Below are 11,589 nucleotides of genomic sequence, written 5' to 3'. Positions count from 1 at the left end.
TTTAGATATCTTCCCTTCATCTTCAACTCACCCTGTGTCTGCTCTCTCTCTTTTACATATATATATATATATAAAAACACACACACATATATATATACACATACATATACACATAGATATATACATACATACACATTCACTTATATATATATATATACATAAACATATACATATATATATATATGCATATTCCCTTCAACTACCCTAATACTGAGGTGTCATGAATCATACACATCATCTTTCCATGTAGGAATGTAAACAAAACAGTTCAACTTTAGTAAGTCCCTTGCAATTTCCGTTTCTTGATTACCTTTTCATGCTTCTCTTGATTCTTGTGTTTGAAAGTCAAATTTTCTATTCAGTTCTGGTCTTTTCACTGAGAAAGCTTGAAAGTCCTCTATTTTATTGAAAATCCATATTTTGCCTTGGAACATGATACTCAGTTTTGCTGGGTAGGTGATTCTAGGTTTTAATCCTAGCTCCATTGACCTTCGGAATATCGCAATCCAAGCCCTTCGATCTCTTAATGTAGAAGCTGCCAGATCTTGGGTTATTCTGATTGGGTTTCCACAATACTCAAATTGTTTCTTTCTGGCTGCTTGCAGTATTTTCTCCTTGATCTAGGAGCTCTGGAATTTGGCAACAATATTCCTAGAAGATTTCTTTTTGGGATCTATTTGAGGAGGCGATCGATGGATTCTTTCAATTTCTATTTTGCCCTGTGGCTCTAGAATATCAGGGCAGTTCTCCTTGATAATTTCTTGAAAGATGGTATTTAGGCTCTTTTTTTGATCATGGCTTTCAAGTAGTCCAATAATTTTTAAATTATCTCTCCTGGATCTATTTTCCAGGTCAGTGGTTTTTCCAAGGAGATATTTGACATTGTCTTCCATTTTTTCATTCCTTTGGTTCTGTTTGATAATATCCTGATTTCTCATAAAGTCACTAGCTTCCACTTGCTCCAATCTAATTTTTAAAGTAGTATTTTCTTCAGTGGTCTTTTGGACCTCCTTTTCCATTTGGCTAATTCTGCCTTTCAAGGCATTCTTCTCCTCATTGGCTTTTTGGAGCTCTTTTGCCATTTGAGTTAGTCTGTTTTTTAATGTGTTGTTTTCTTCAGTGTATTTTTCAGTATTTTTTTGGGTCTCCTTTAGCAAGTCATTGACTTGTTTTTCATGGTTTTCTTGCATCCTTCTCATTTCTCTTCCCAATTTTTCCTCTACTTCTCTAACTTGCTTTTCCAAATCCTTTTTGAGTTCTTCTATGGCCTGGGGCCAGTTCATGTTTTTCTTGGAGGCTTTTGTTGTAGGCTCTATGACTTTGTTGTCTTCTTTAGGCTGTATGTTTTGGTCTTCTTTGTCACCAAAGAAAGAATCCAAAGTCTGAGACTGAATCTGGGCGCGTTTTCGCTGCCTGGCCATATTCCCAACCAACTAACTTGACCCTTGAGTTTTTCAGTGGGGTATGACTGCTTGTAGACTAACGAGTTCTATGTTCCATGTTTGAGGGGGAGGTGACAGCTCTGTCAGACCCCCACTGCTCCTTCCCCAAGAACCCCCAACCCGAACTGGGCTTAGATCTTCAGCAGGCTGTGCAACCCTGCTCTGATCCGCCACTTAATTCCTCCCACCAGGTGGGCCTGGAGCCGGAAGCAGCAGCAGCCGTAGCTGCCCCACCTCCACTGCCCCCGGGGCTGGAAGCTGAACCGCGAACTCCTTCCACTCCCGCAGCTTTTCCCACTAACCTTCTCCGCAGTCTTTGGTGTTTGTGGGTCGAGGGGTCTGGTAACTGCCGCAGCTCACTGATTCAGGGCGCTAGGGCCCCCTCCGCCCGGCTTCTGGTCTGGATGGTCCACGCCGCTCAGGCTGGGCTCTGCTCCACTCCGTTCCCAGCTTCCAGCTCCGTGTGTAGACCTCACCTAGAGACCATTCAGGCTGTCCTGGGCTGGAGCCCTGCTTCCCTCTGCTGTTCTGTGGGTTCTGCCGTTCTAGAATTGGTTCAGAGCCATTTTTTTATAGGTTTTTGGAGGGACTCGGTAATGGAACTCACTCTAGTCCCTGCTTACCAGGTGCCATCTTGACTCCGCCCTCCAGAGCTAATCCTTTTTTTTTCCTTTTTTAATCATCTCTTTGGTTATAGACCTAGTAGTGGTATTGCTGGATCAAAGGGTTTGCACAGTTTGATTACCAATAGGACGTTTTAAATATTAATATGTTTTAAATATCTAGACAAATGCCCTGTTAGAAAATACAAAACATGAACTTTGAAATATACTAAATTTCTCCCTTATAGAATTATACTTTTGTCAGTTTAAAGATATTGAAGATATTGGCATATACTAGGGGTTCTTAACCTGGTGATCATGGGAGCCTATTGATAAGATTTAAGGGAGGGTCCATGAATTTGGGTCGATTGATTGGATGGGAAAGAAAAAATTACACCTTTGATTTCACTAACGTCTAGCTGAAATTTAGAATTTCCTTCAATAATAAATATAGGCAACAAACCATAGCATTATTAGCAGCACCCATAGAAATCACTTATATTTTCACATCATATTACAGTTGTTATTGATTTCTAAAATATCACCTATGTTCATCAGTACTCTGAAATTATTATAGTTATTTGACTTGCCACTAGATATATTACCACTTCACAAATTTTTTAATGATTTGGTATTTCAATGTAATTGGTTTCCTTTGTAATCCTGTGTATTTTCTTTTATGCATATAAAAACAGCCTTCTGAGAAAAGGTCCTTGGGCTTCCTCAGGCTGCCAAAGGGGGTCCAAGATACAAAAAAGATGAAGGATTCTCGGTTTATATATTTATATAGCTTCATTGAGCATGGCAGTGCCCTAAACTGGTTGAAAGGGTTATTACATTATGTTAAAATTCACAAAAGTTCTCCCTCTTTTTTTGAATACATAATGTCAGGTATCCTAGTTACTATTAAAACCTTCTACTCATGTAATATGTAATAGATTACAGTTTTTGCTAATAGAAACCAGTGTTTCTATAGCCATTTTGGGTTCTTATTTTAGAGCAATGTGAATTACTTTGATGTACTTACATTTGGTGACAGCTACATCTGTTGAGCTAAGTAACTAAATTCATTTAGTACTTATGAATTCCAAAGTGATATATTTCCTAGCAGTCTTGAAATCCTTTACCTTGGATTCAAACCACAACACTTGTTCCAATAAAAATCTTTAAATAACATCTCCTAGGGCCCAACCAAATTAAATTTACCTTACAGACAAGCTTCCCACTCCTCAAACAACAGATGTCATGAAAATGTATAGAGGAGATATTTCTTAAGTGGGAACATTCCTTAAAATAGAAATAATAAGGAAATGAAAATAAGCTAAAAGGTGATGGGTTGGGGGAAAGGAAACATGTCTTCCATATGTAGGTTATACAGGAAATTTAACTTTATCCCCCTCATCATAAAACACATTTAAAATTAGACAATTCGACAGGATATGTGTTTTACTTATGCATTAGTGGCCACATACATGATTTCTGACATTTTGTGTAAAGGAAACTTCATAAAATGCTCAATTCACATACTCCTTGGCAAATGCAGGGTGATCATTCTTGTAATTCCACTGTCAGCTAAAAAACGTCAAACTCTACAATTTTGGAGGGAGAAAATTTGCATGAAAAAGCAAATTCACCTCTTAGCAAGGAAAATTCTGGTAGCAAATGTTAAAGCTGCTATATATTCTGATTGACTAAGCCAAGTACTCAGTTGAATATAGGGGATAAACTTAAGGAGGAGGAATATTTAGGGTTCCAGTGCATGAACCATCCATTCTTGCCTTTTTTCCTTTCCTTTTCCCAGCCACAAACTTATATAAAGAAGCTGGGAAACAAGGACAAAGAAGCTACTTAATTAAGTGTGGATGAGCTGGAAGATAGAAGAAATACATCTCCCATTTGTGGAGATATGGCATAGTAAGGAAAGGGAAAGATCTTCAAACTTTAGCTCTATAGGAATGGGTATGCCTCAAGGTCCACTACCTGTAATTAAGCTTCTAAGTGACCCTGGAACATTTCATTTCAAATTGGAACCTTCTCTAAATGAGTATGCTGCTTAAATTTCTGTTGCTCAGCCATTTTGCGTGTGTGTGTGTGCGCGCGCGCGTGCGTGTGTGTGTGTGTGTGTGTAGGCATCTCAAACTCACCATATCTAAAAAAAAATTAATGAACTTTTCCCCCAAACCTACCCTTCTTCTGAACTTTATTATCATTTTTCCTCCTAGTTACTCAGGTTTTCAATCTTGCTGTCATCTTCTACTCCTCTTAATATTACCCCATATATGCAACCAGTTACCAAATCTTGTGGTTTCTACCTTTGTAACATTACTTTCATCTGTCTTACCCTCCACATTTATATGGTTGGCATTCTTTTTCAAGTCCTAATCATCTCTTTTCTTTGACTATTTTTTCTGTTTTTGGCACAAAAAATGGTATTTTGTGCCCTGAGTTATATGTAGCAGGGAAACTTGGAAGAGGGGAGAGATGAGATGGAAGAAAACATGAGGAAAGGGTTATGGGGTGGGGGAGCCAGAAGATTTTTTCAGATTAAGTGCATTTCGTGTTTTTAAAATAGTATTTTGTTTCCCTCCTGATTCCATGTAAAAACATTTTTTAACATTCATTTTTTAAAGTTTTGAGCTCCAAATTCTGTCCCTCCCCCTGCTTCTTTTTCCCTGAGAAGGTAGGCAATCTGGTATAGGCTATACATGAATATACTCAATTTTTATACTGAAAGAGTTCCTCTTTTGTCTCATTGAGAAGACAAGTATGGATGAGTGCCTCTTTCACTGTGTAAGGGTCACAGTTGGCAGAGGGGCAGTGATCTTCAAAATAGCCCTTCTTTTTCTGGCCAACTGTACTGGGAATGTGGACATTGGTGCCACAGTTGGCCCTGCCAGCAGAGAACTCATTGATGTGGATGTCTTGTGGAAATTTGTCAGGAGGCTGGCATTGTCCAGATTCCCTTTGAGGTGATAGTCTTGGATATGGTACTGGGTCACTCACTTAGTCTCTATGGCTTTTTCAATGTACTTTAGACCATTCTCAACTCTCATGGCCTTGGTTCTAAAGTTAGTGTGGCAACCAACTCCATTCCAGTTACCAGGGATTGACTTGGGATCAAATGTTATAACCATTCCAAAATCTTCACATATCCAATGGAGGATGAAGTAGGAAATCCAGAGGTGATCTCCCATTTCAATCCCTTCACAAGGTCCTATCTGGAACTCCCAGTGAGCTGGCATTACTTCAGAATTTGTCCCCCCAGTTTTGTCTCTAGCATATAGGCAAGCACAGTAATGAATATCCATTATATCTCTTCCATAGGCTTTATTGTTTTCCACACCACAGTAGTACAGACCATGGGGTCCAGAGAAGCCACTGAAGGGCAACCAAAGGAGTGTCTATCTGTTCCCATGAGAGCATATATATATATATGTACATATATATAAATATATGTATATATATGCACATATATATGTGTGTGTATATATGTGTATATATATATATATAATATATATTTAGATTTTTCTCAATGTGCTTTTTTTTAAATTAAGATTTTTTATTTTTAGTTTACAATACTCAGTTCTGCATGATTTTGGAGAGTATATTTTTGCTCCATGCCAAACTGGGGTTTCTGTTTGGACACAATATCCATTATGCTTTTACATTTATCCTTTATATCTTAAATTGGTCTTTGCAGAAAACTTCATAGAAAACCTGTTTGTTGCAGTCCTTTCTTAAGGGGGGAAGGGTATCAGAATAGAGTAGCAAGAATAAGGTACACATTTCTCTTAGGACTTTCAGGCTGAAAAGTACTGAAGCCATCAAAATTCCATTCTGGTAGTTCACCAATACTCTTCAGTTCACAATCCAGAGTCCAGGTTTTATAGTGCAGTCCCTCACTAGTGCCTTTGATCCAGATATACATAATTAGGACTTTGTTACCTTGAAGCAGGTTCATGTACATCGCCTGATATTTTTGTTCAAGTGAGAGCTAGCTGAGGTAGCCATGTTGGATGCTGTGCCGGGCCTGGAAGAGTGCATGAAGATTTGGGTGGTGGTGGTGGTAAGAGAGTGAGGAATCGAGAATGGCACTTAGATGCAAGCCTGGATGACTGAGAGGATGGTAGTGCCCTTCAAAGTAACAGGAAAATTAGAAAGGAGGAGGGTTTAGGGTAATGAAGATAATGAGTTCGCTTTTGGGCTTGTTGAATTTAAGATGTCTAAGAGATGATCAGTTGGAAATGTCCAGTAGGCAACTGGAGATGAGAATCTGAAGTTAGGGCTGGGTAAGTTGGTCTGAGAAACACGATGGTGATAATGATTAAATCTAAGGGGGCTGATGAGATCAGTAAGTGAAATAGTATAGAGGCAGAAGAGAAGAGGGCACAGGGCAGAACCTTGAGGGATATCCATGTTAGTGAGCATGACCTGGATGAAGATCCAGCAAAGAAGACTGAGGAAGTGGTCAGACAGGAAGAAGGAGAACCAAAAGAGGTTCAATGTCACAAAAATCTAGAGAGAAGGAAGTATCAAGAAGAGGGTGATTAGCAGTGTTGAATGCTGCAGAGAGTTCAAGAAGGATGAAAATTGAGAGAAAAGGCCATTAGATTTGGTGTTGAAAGGATTATTGGTAACTTCGGAGAAAGTAGCTTGAGTTGAATGATGAGTTCAGAGGCCAGATTGTAAAGAGTTAAGAAAAGTGAAAGGAAAGATTTCTCCACAAGTGAATTGTTGGGAATAATCTAAGGCTGAGTCTTGGTAGGGCAAGATCTTCAATAGGATAAGGGGGCAGAGGACTTGAAAGAAAAGGAGTGTGTAGAGTAGATCTGGTTCACCAAAGATTCAGAATGGTGAAGGGAGAGTGTAGCCAGTGCAAGGGTGATGAGCTGGAAAAGAATCAAGCGGTGGAAAGGCTGGAGGGCCTGGTGAGGACCAAGAAAAGGATTTGGGTTTGTTGGTGTAAGACAGAAGAAGAGATGAAATGATAACAGATTGTGACAAGATAAGGGAATTTCAGAGTTCATGAAATTGGAAATGGATATGACCATTTCTGTGTATCGCCCAGGTGGAGTCTAAGAGGACATGGGAAATAAATAAGGTGAGAAACTGGGAAGTTAGATATTTGAGAGATTATCAGTATGTGTGTACATATATACATATGTGTGTGTGTGTGTGTGTGTGTATGTATATCAGTATGTCTATGTATAGGTACTGAACTCACTGAGGAAAGAAGCAGAGTGTCCTGGAGATAGGTAATTCTGGAAACTCCACAACTCTGATTTACTGGACAAAATATTATATTCCTATTAAATATAAACTCCTTGAGAGTAAGGACTGTTTCATTTTTGTCTTTATATCCTCAGCACCTAGCATAGTGCTGGGTAGCTAGGTGGTGCAGTAGATAGAGTACTAGGCCTGAAGTTCAAATATGGCCTTAGATACTTACTAACTGTGTGATCCTGGGCAAGTCGCTCAGTAAGGAATGTTAAGGGGTCCTCTGAACTTGTCTTTTTGAGTTGCCATGTTTTTTGGAAACACTTGATCCAGGGTACGTAGGAGGCCTTGAATGAGCCGACAATTTGTTGTTTGCACCCCAAACTGGACTTTCTTTGTGCCTTGGGAGTCAAGACAGGCACCAGTCAATCTGCACTAGATTGGGAAAACTGCAGCTGGGACCTTTGTAGATATGCAGACCATCATATCTTCATAGCTTAACATTTCCTAAGGGAAAAGAATGCTGTTTTTGCCATCTTAATTATTCATGATTTCTCCTCCCTTGCCGCTCTCATTTAGGTGGAGATTTCTATTTCTCCTCTTCTCTTTGTTGCAATTTCATAAATATGCAAGCTTCTGTTTTAATTGTTAACTCTTTCTCCTGGTTTAGGGTTCCACATACACATTCATTGTTCTTGTAATAAATCTAGTTGCAGTGCAATGTCTTATGGGCTTGTGATATTGTTCTTGGTTAACATATTTAACTCTGTTTGCCTCTGTTTCTTCATCTATTAAACAAGCTGGAGAAGGAAATGGCAAAGTATTACAGTATCTTTTCCCAGAAAACCCCAAATAGGGTCACGAAGAGTCAGACATGACTGAAACAACAAAACAGCAAAAAGCACAGTGCCTGGCATATAGTATGTGTACCAAATTGAACGGAAAAAGTTCATTATTTTTTAGGGAACTATAAATTGATATGGTGTTTTCCCTCTCCTGTGTACCTCAGTTTCTTTTTTTTAACATGACAATTTCTTTCATTTTTTGAAATAAATTAGTACCTAAGTGTAATAGGGGACTGGTCAATAAGCCTGGTCCTTATGAACCTGTGTAGAATGTTATGAGCATGCTCAGCTGATTCAATTCCTCCTATGGAAGAGGCTGGAGAATCTGCTATTGGGAATTGTAATGATAGGTGATAGAAGTGCCTTGTAGAGAGCATGTGTAGACATTTTGTAACTGGTTCTGGTCTACTAATCACGTGGTTAATGGAAACCTTTTTGATTGGTGGCAGTTAGGGAATCAGACATGGAAGTGCCTTCAGAAGGCCTTAGTCATTCTGGCCCTCTCTCTTGGTTGGACCTCTTCTCTTGGCCTTGTGTAAGGAGAGAAAATGTGAAAATAAAAATAAAATTAAAAAGGATAAACAGGAGGATTTCTATTTTATCATAGAATCAGTAAGAAGCCACTGGAGTTGATTGAGTAGAGGCGTCATGTGGTCAGACCTGCACTTGAGGAAAATCATTTTGGCAGCTGAATCAAGGAGGATGGACTGAAGTGGTAAGTGATTTGAGGCAGGGAGACCAATTAGGAGGCTGTTGCAATAATCTAGGTGAGAGGGGACGAGGACCTGATCCAAGTTGGTGGTTGTATGAGTGGAGAGAAGGGGGTCAGAAGTGAAAGATGTTGTTGAAGTGGAAATGACAAGATTGGAAAATGGGAAGCTCAGGATACTGCCAAGGTCATAGACCTGTGGCAGGTAGGCCAGATGGAGCAGCAACACTGCTATTACTGTTGTAGCATAAGAACTTAGAAAGAAGGGACTTCTTAGTATCAGTGCTCTTGGTTTTTCTCCCTCTGTCACTTTTGATTTGTTTTTTTTAAACAAAAATAAAAACAAAACCTGGTTTTCCCTAACTCACCTAACCTAGAAGTGTAGATTGGCTACTAACAGGCCGATTGCACTCTGATTGGCACCAGAACTTTGACCTCCTCTGTTTCTCCCTGGGCAACCTAATATATCCCTTGCATCTGGGGGCCTCAACATATTAATGTTGAATTTAGTGTAGACACTTGATAGGTTTAACCTACCTTAGCTCAGAACTCTTGAGCTCAAGAGATCTGCCATCCTCAGTGTCTGTGGTGGCCAGTCAGCTGGCATTTATTTCTTTTTTCTTTTAAAATAGTATTTTATTTTTTTCCATTACATGTGAATACAATTTTTAAAATAAAATTTTGAGTTCCAAATTTTCTCCCTCCCTCCTAAGATGGTAAGCAATTTGATAAGGATATGTGCAATCACGTAAAACATATTTGCATATTATTCATGTTGTATAAGAAGAAACAGCAAAAGAAAAAACTACAGAAAAAGTGAAAATAGTATGTTTTGATCTGCATTTAGACTCAATCAGCTCTTTCTTTGGATGTGGATGGCATTTTCCATCATAATTCTTTTGGAATTGTCTTGGGTCATTGTACTGTTGAGAAGAGCTAGGTTATTCATAGTTAATCATCACACAATTTTGCTCTTACTGTGTACAGTGTTTTCTTGGTTGTGCTCACTTCACTTTCCATCGTCAACTGGCATTTATTAAGTGCCTCCTATATGTTATACTATATGTTAGTGCCTACTATATGCTATACTATAAGCTGTGGGAATACAAAGAAAGGCAAAAGACAGTCCCTGCTCTCAAGGAGCTTATGATCTAATGGATTACAGGGCCTGGCAGAACTTTCTAACTGTCCATTCTCCTATGAGAGATTGTCTTGTTAAGAGTTATCTAACTGTGTCCGTTCTCCTATCAGAGATTGTCGTGTTAAGAGTTACACACACACACACACACAGACACACTCTTGATATGGAACCTACTATAGGGGATCTTAGGAAACTTGGTAAATTTACCAAGGCAGCAAGGTGGCACAGTGAATAGAATTGCCAAGCCTGGTGTGAGGAAGACTCAGAAATTTACTAGCTGTGTGACCCTGGGCAAGTCACTTAACCCTGTTTGTCTTAGTCCCCCATCTATAAGATGAACTGGAGAAGGAAATGGCAAACCACTCCAGTATCTTTGCTAAGAAAGCCTCAAATGGGGTCACAAAGAGTTGGACACAACTGAAAAATGACTCAGCAATCACAATAAAACTTCCCAAAGTTCCTGTAGCAACAATCTGCTAGCAGCTACTGTGCCTGTGTAAGACCAACAACACCAGCATAGAGAAGGGCTGCTAACACAGCTTCTTTGATCTGCTTTACTAAGGAAAGTAACTTTAAAGCGTTAATGAACTCACTTTAATCCCACATACACACATATATATCTATATATCTATAAACTCACTTAGTTCAGGAAGAAAAGCCAGCAACCTGAACTTCAGAGCAAAATACAAATAAATTACAAACATACATTATAAACAGACCAAATACAAACCAACATCTGGGTTAGCAAAGCCGGGGGCAGTCACAATGGCTTGCCCAGAGTCATGTGCCACTCTTCCAGTGAGTGAGAACCCCAAGGAAAAATGCCAACTTCTGGGTTTATATGTCCTGTTCAGGGTCAAAGGGCATCACAACATGCAACTCAAACCCACGTGACCTAAAAGTGTCACAAACATGTGACTCAAACCCATGCAAACTAGGCTTTCCCTTGAGGCAAGGAGGTCATCAAAGACTCTTGATCCGATCAAAGAAACAAGGTCCAGACTCTTCAAGGGCACTTGATTAAATAAGTGCTAGAAGAGAAAACGGTAAAAGAAAGTCCCACCTTAATTATGATACAGTTCCTTATTTTAACTCTGTTTCTCCACTATCCACTATATTAGAAATATTCCAAAAGGGCTGTTTGTTCACTGACAGGACATGAAAGTAGGGGAGAAAGTCTAAGACTAAGTTCTATTCCACATTGCTACTGTGAAGGAAAAATATCCTGGTAGGGAAGAGAAGTAGTTAAGGAAGAAGATCATTCCCTGAGGTCCATGGAGGGCTTATCTAGGGAGTTAGTTTTCTGTGGAAATTCGTATTCAGGACTCTTCTCTGTTTCACCCTTTGGGGTGGGAGTGCACAACCCTGTAATTATTTCTCATTGTCTACCAAGTAAAGTATAAATCCCTTGGCTTGGCATTCAAAGAGCTCACCAATCTAGTCACTTCCTTCTTTTTCAGTCTTCCTATTAATTACTCTCAAATAAGTGCCCTATACTTCAGCCCAATTGTGCCACCTACTCATCATTTCCCCTCACATTAATTGGAGTGTGATAAAAATGTGCTACCCCAGGGGCAAATTGTCAATATTCTGTCTAGGCCACAATCTTTGTAAATAAGAGATAAGAATAAAT

At 39.3% G+C, this 11,589-nt stretch overlaps 1 pseudogene; it reads right to left on the bottom strand.

Moving 5' to 3' along the window:
- Positions 1-4,759: 4,759 nt before the first annotated feature.
- On the bottom strand, positions 4,760-6,064 carry LOC118858502 (annotated as a pseudogene).
- Positions 6,065-11,589: the final 5,525 nt, after the last annotated feature.

The sequence above is a fragment of the Trichosurus vulpecula genome, chromosome 7, assembly GCF_011100635.1.
Source record: "Trichosurus vulpecula isolate mTriVul1 chromosome 7, mTriVul1.pri, whole genome shotgun sequence".
Lineage (NCBI taxonomy): Eukaryota > Metazoa > Chordata > Mammalia > Diprotodontia > Phalangeridae > Trichosurus > Trichosurus vulpecula.
This window is presented reverse-complemented; position numbering and strand designations above follow the sequence as displayed.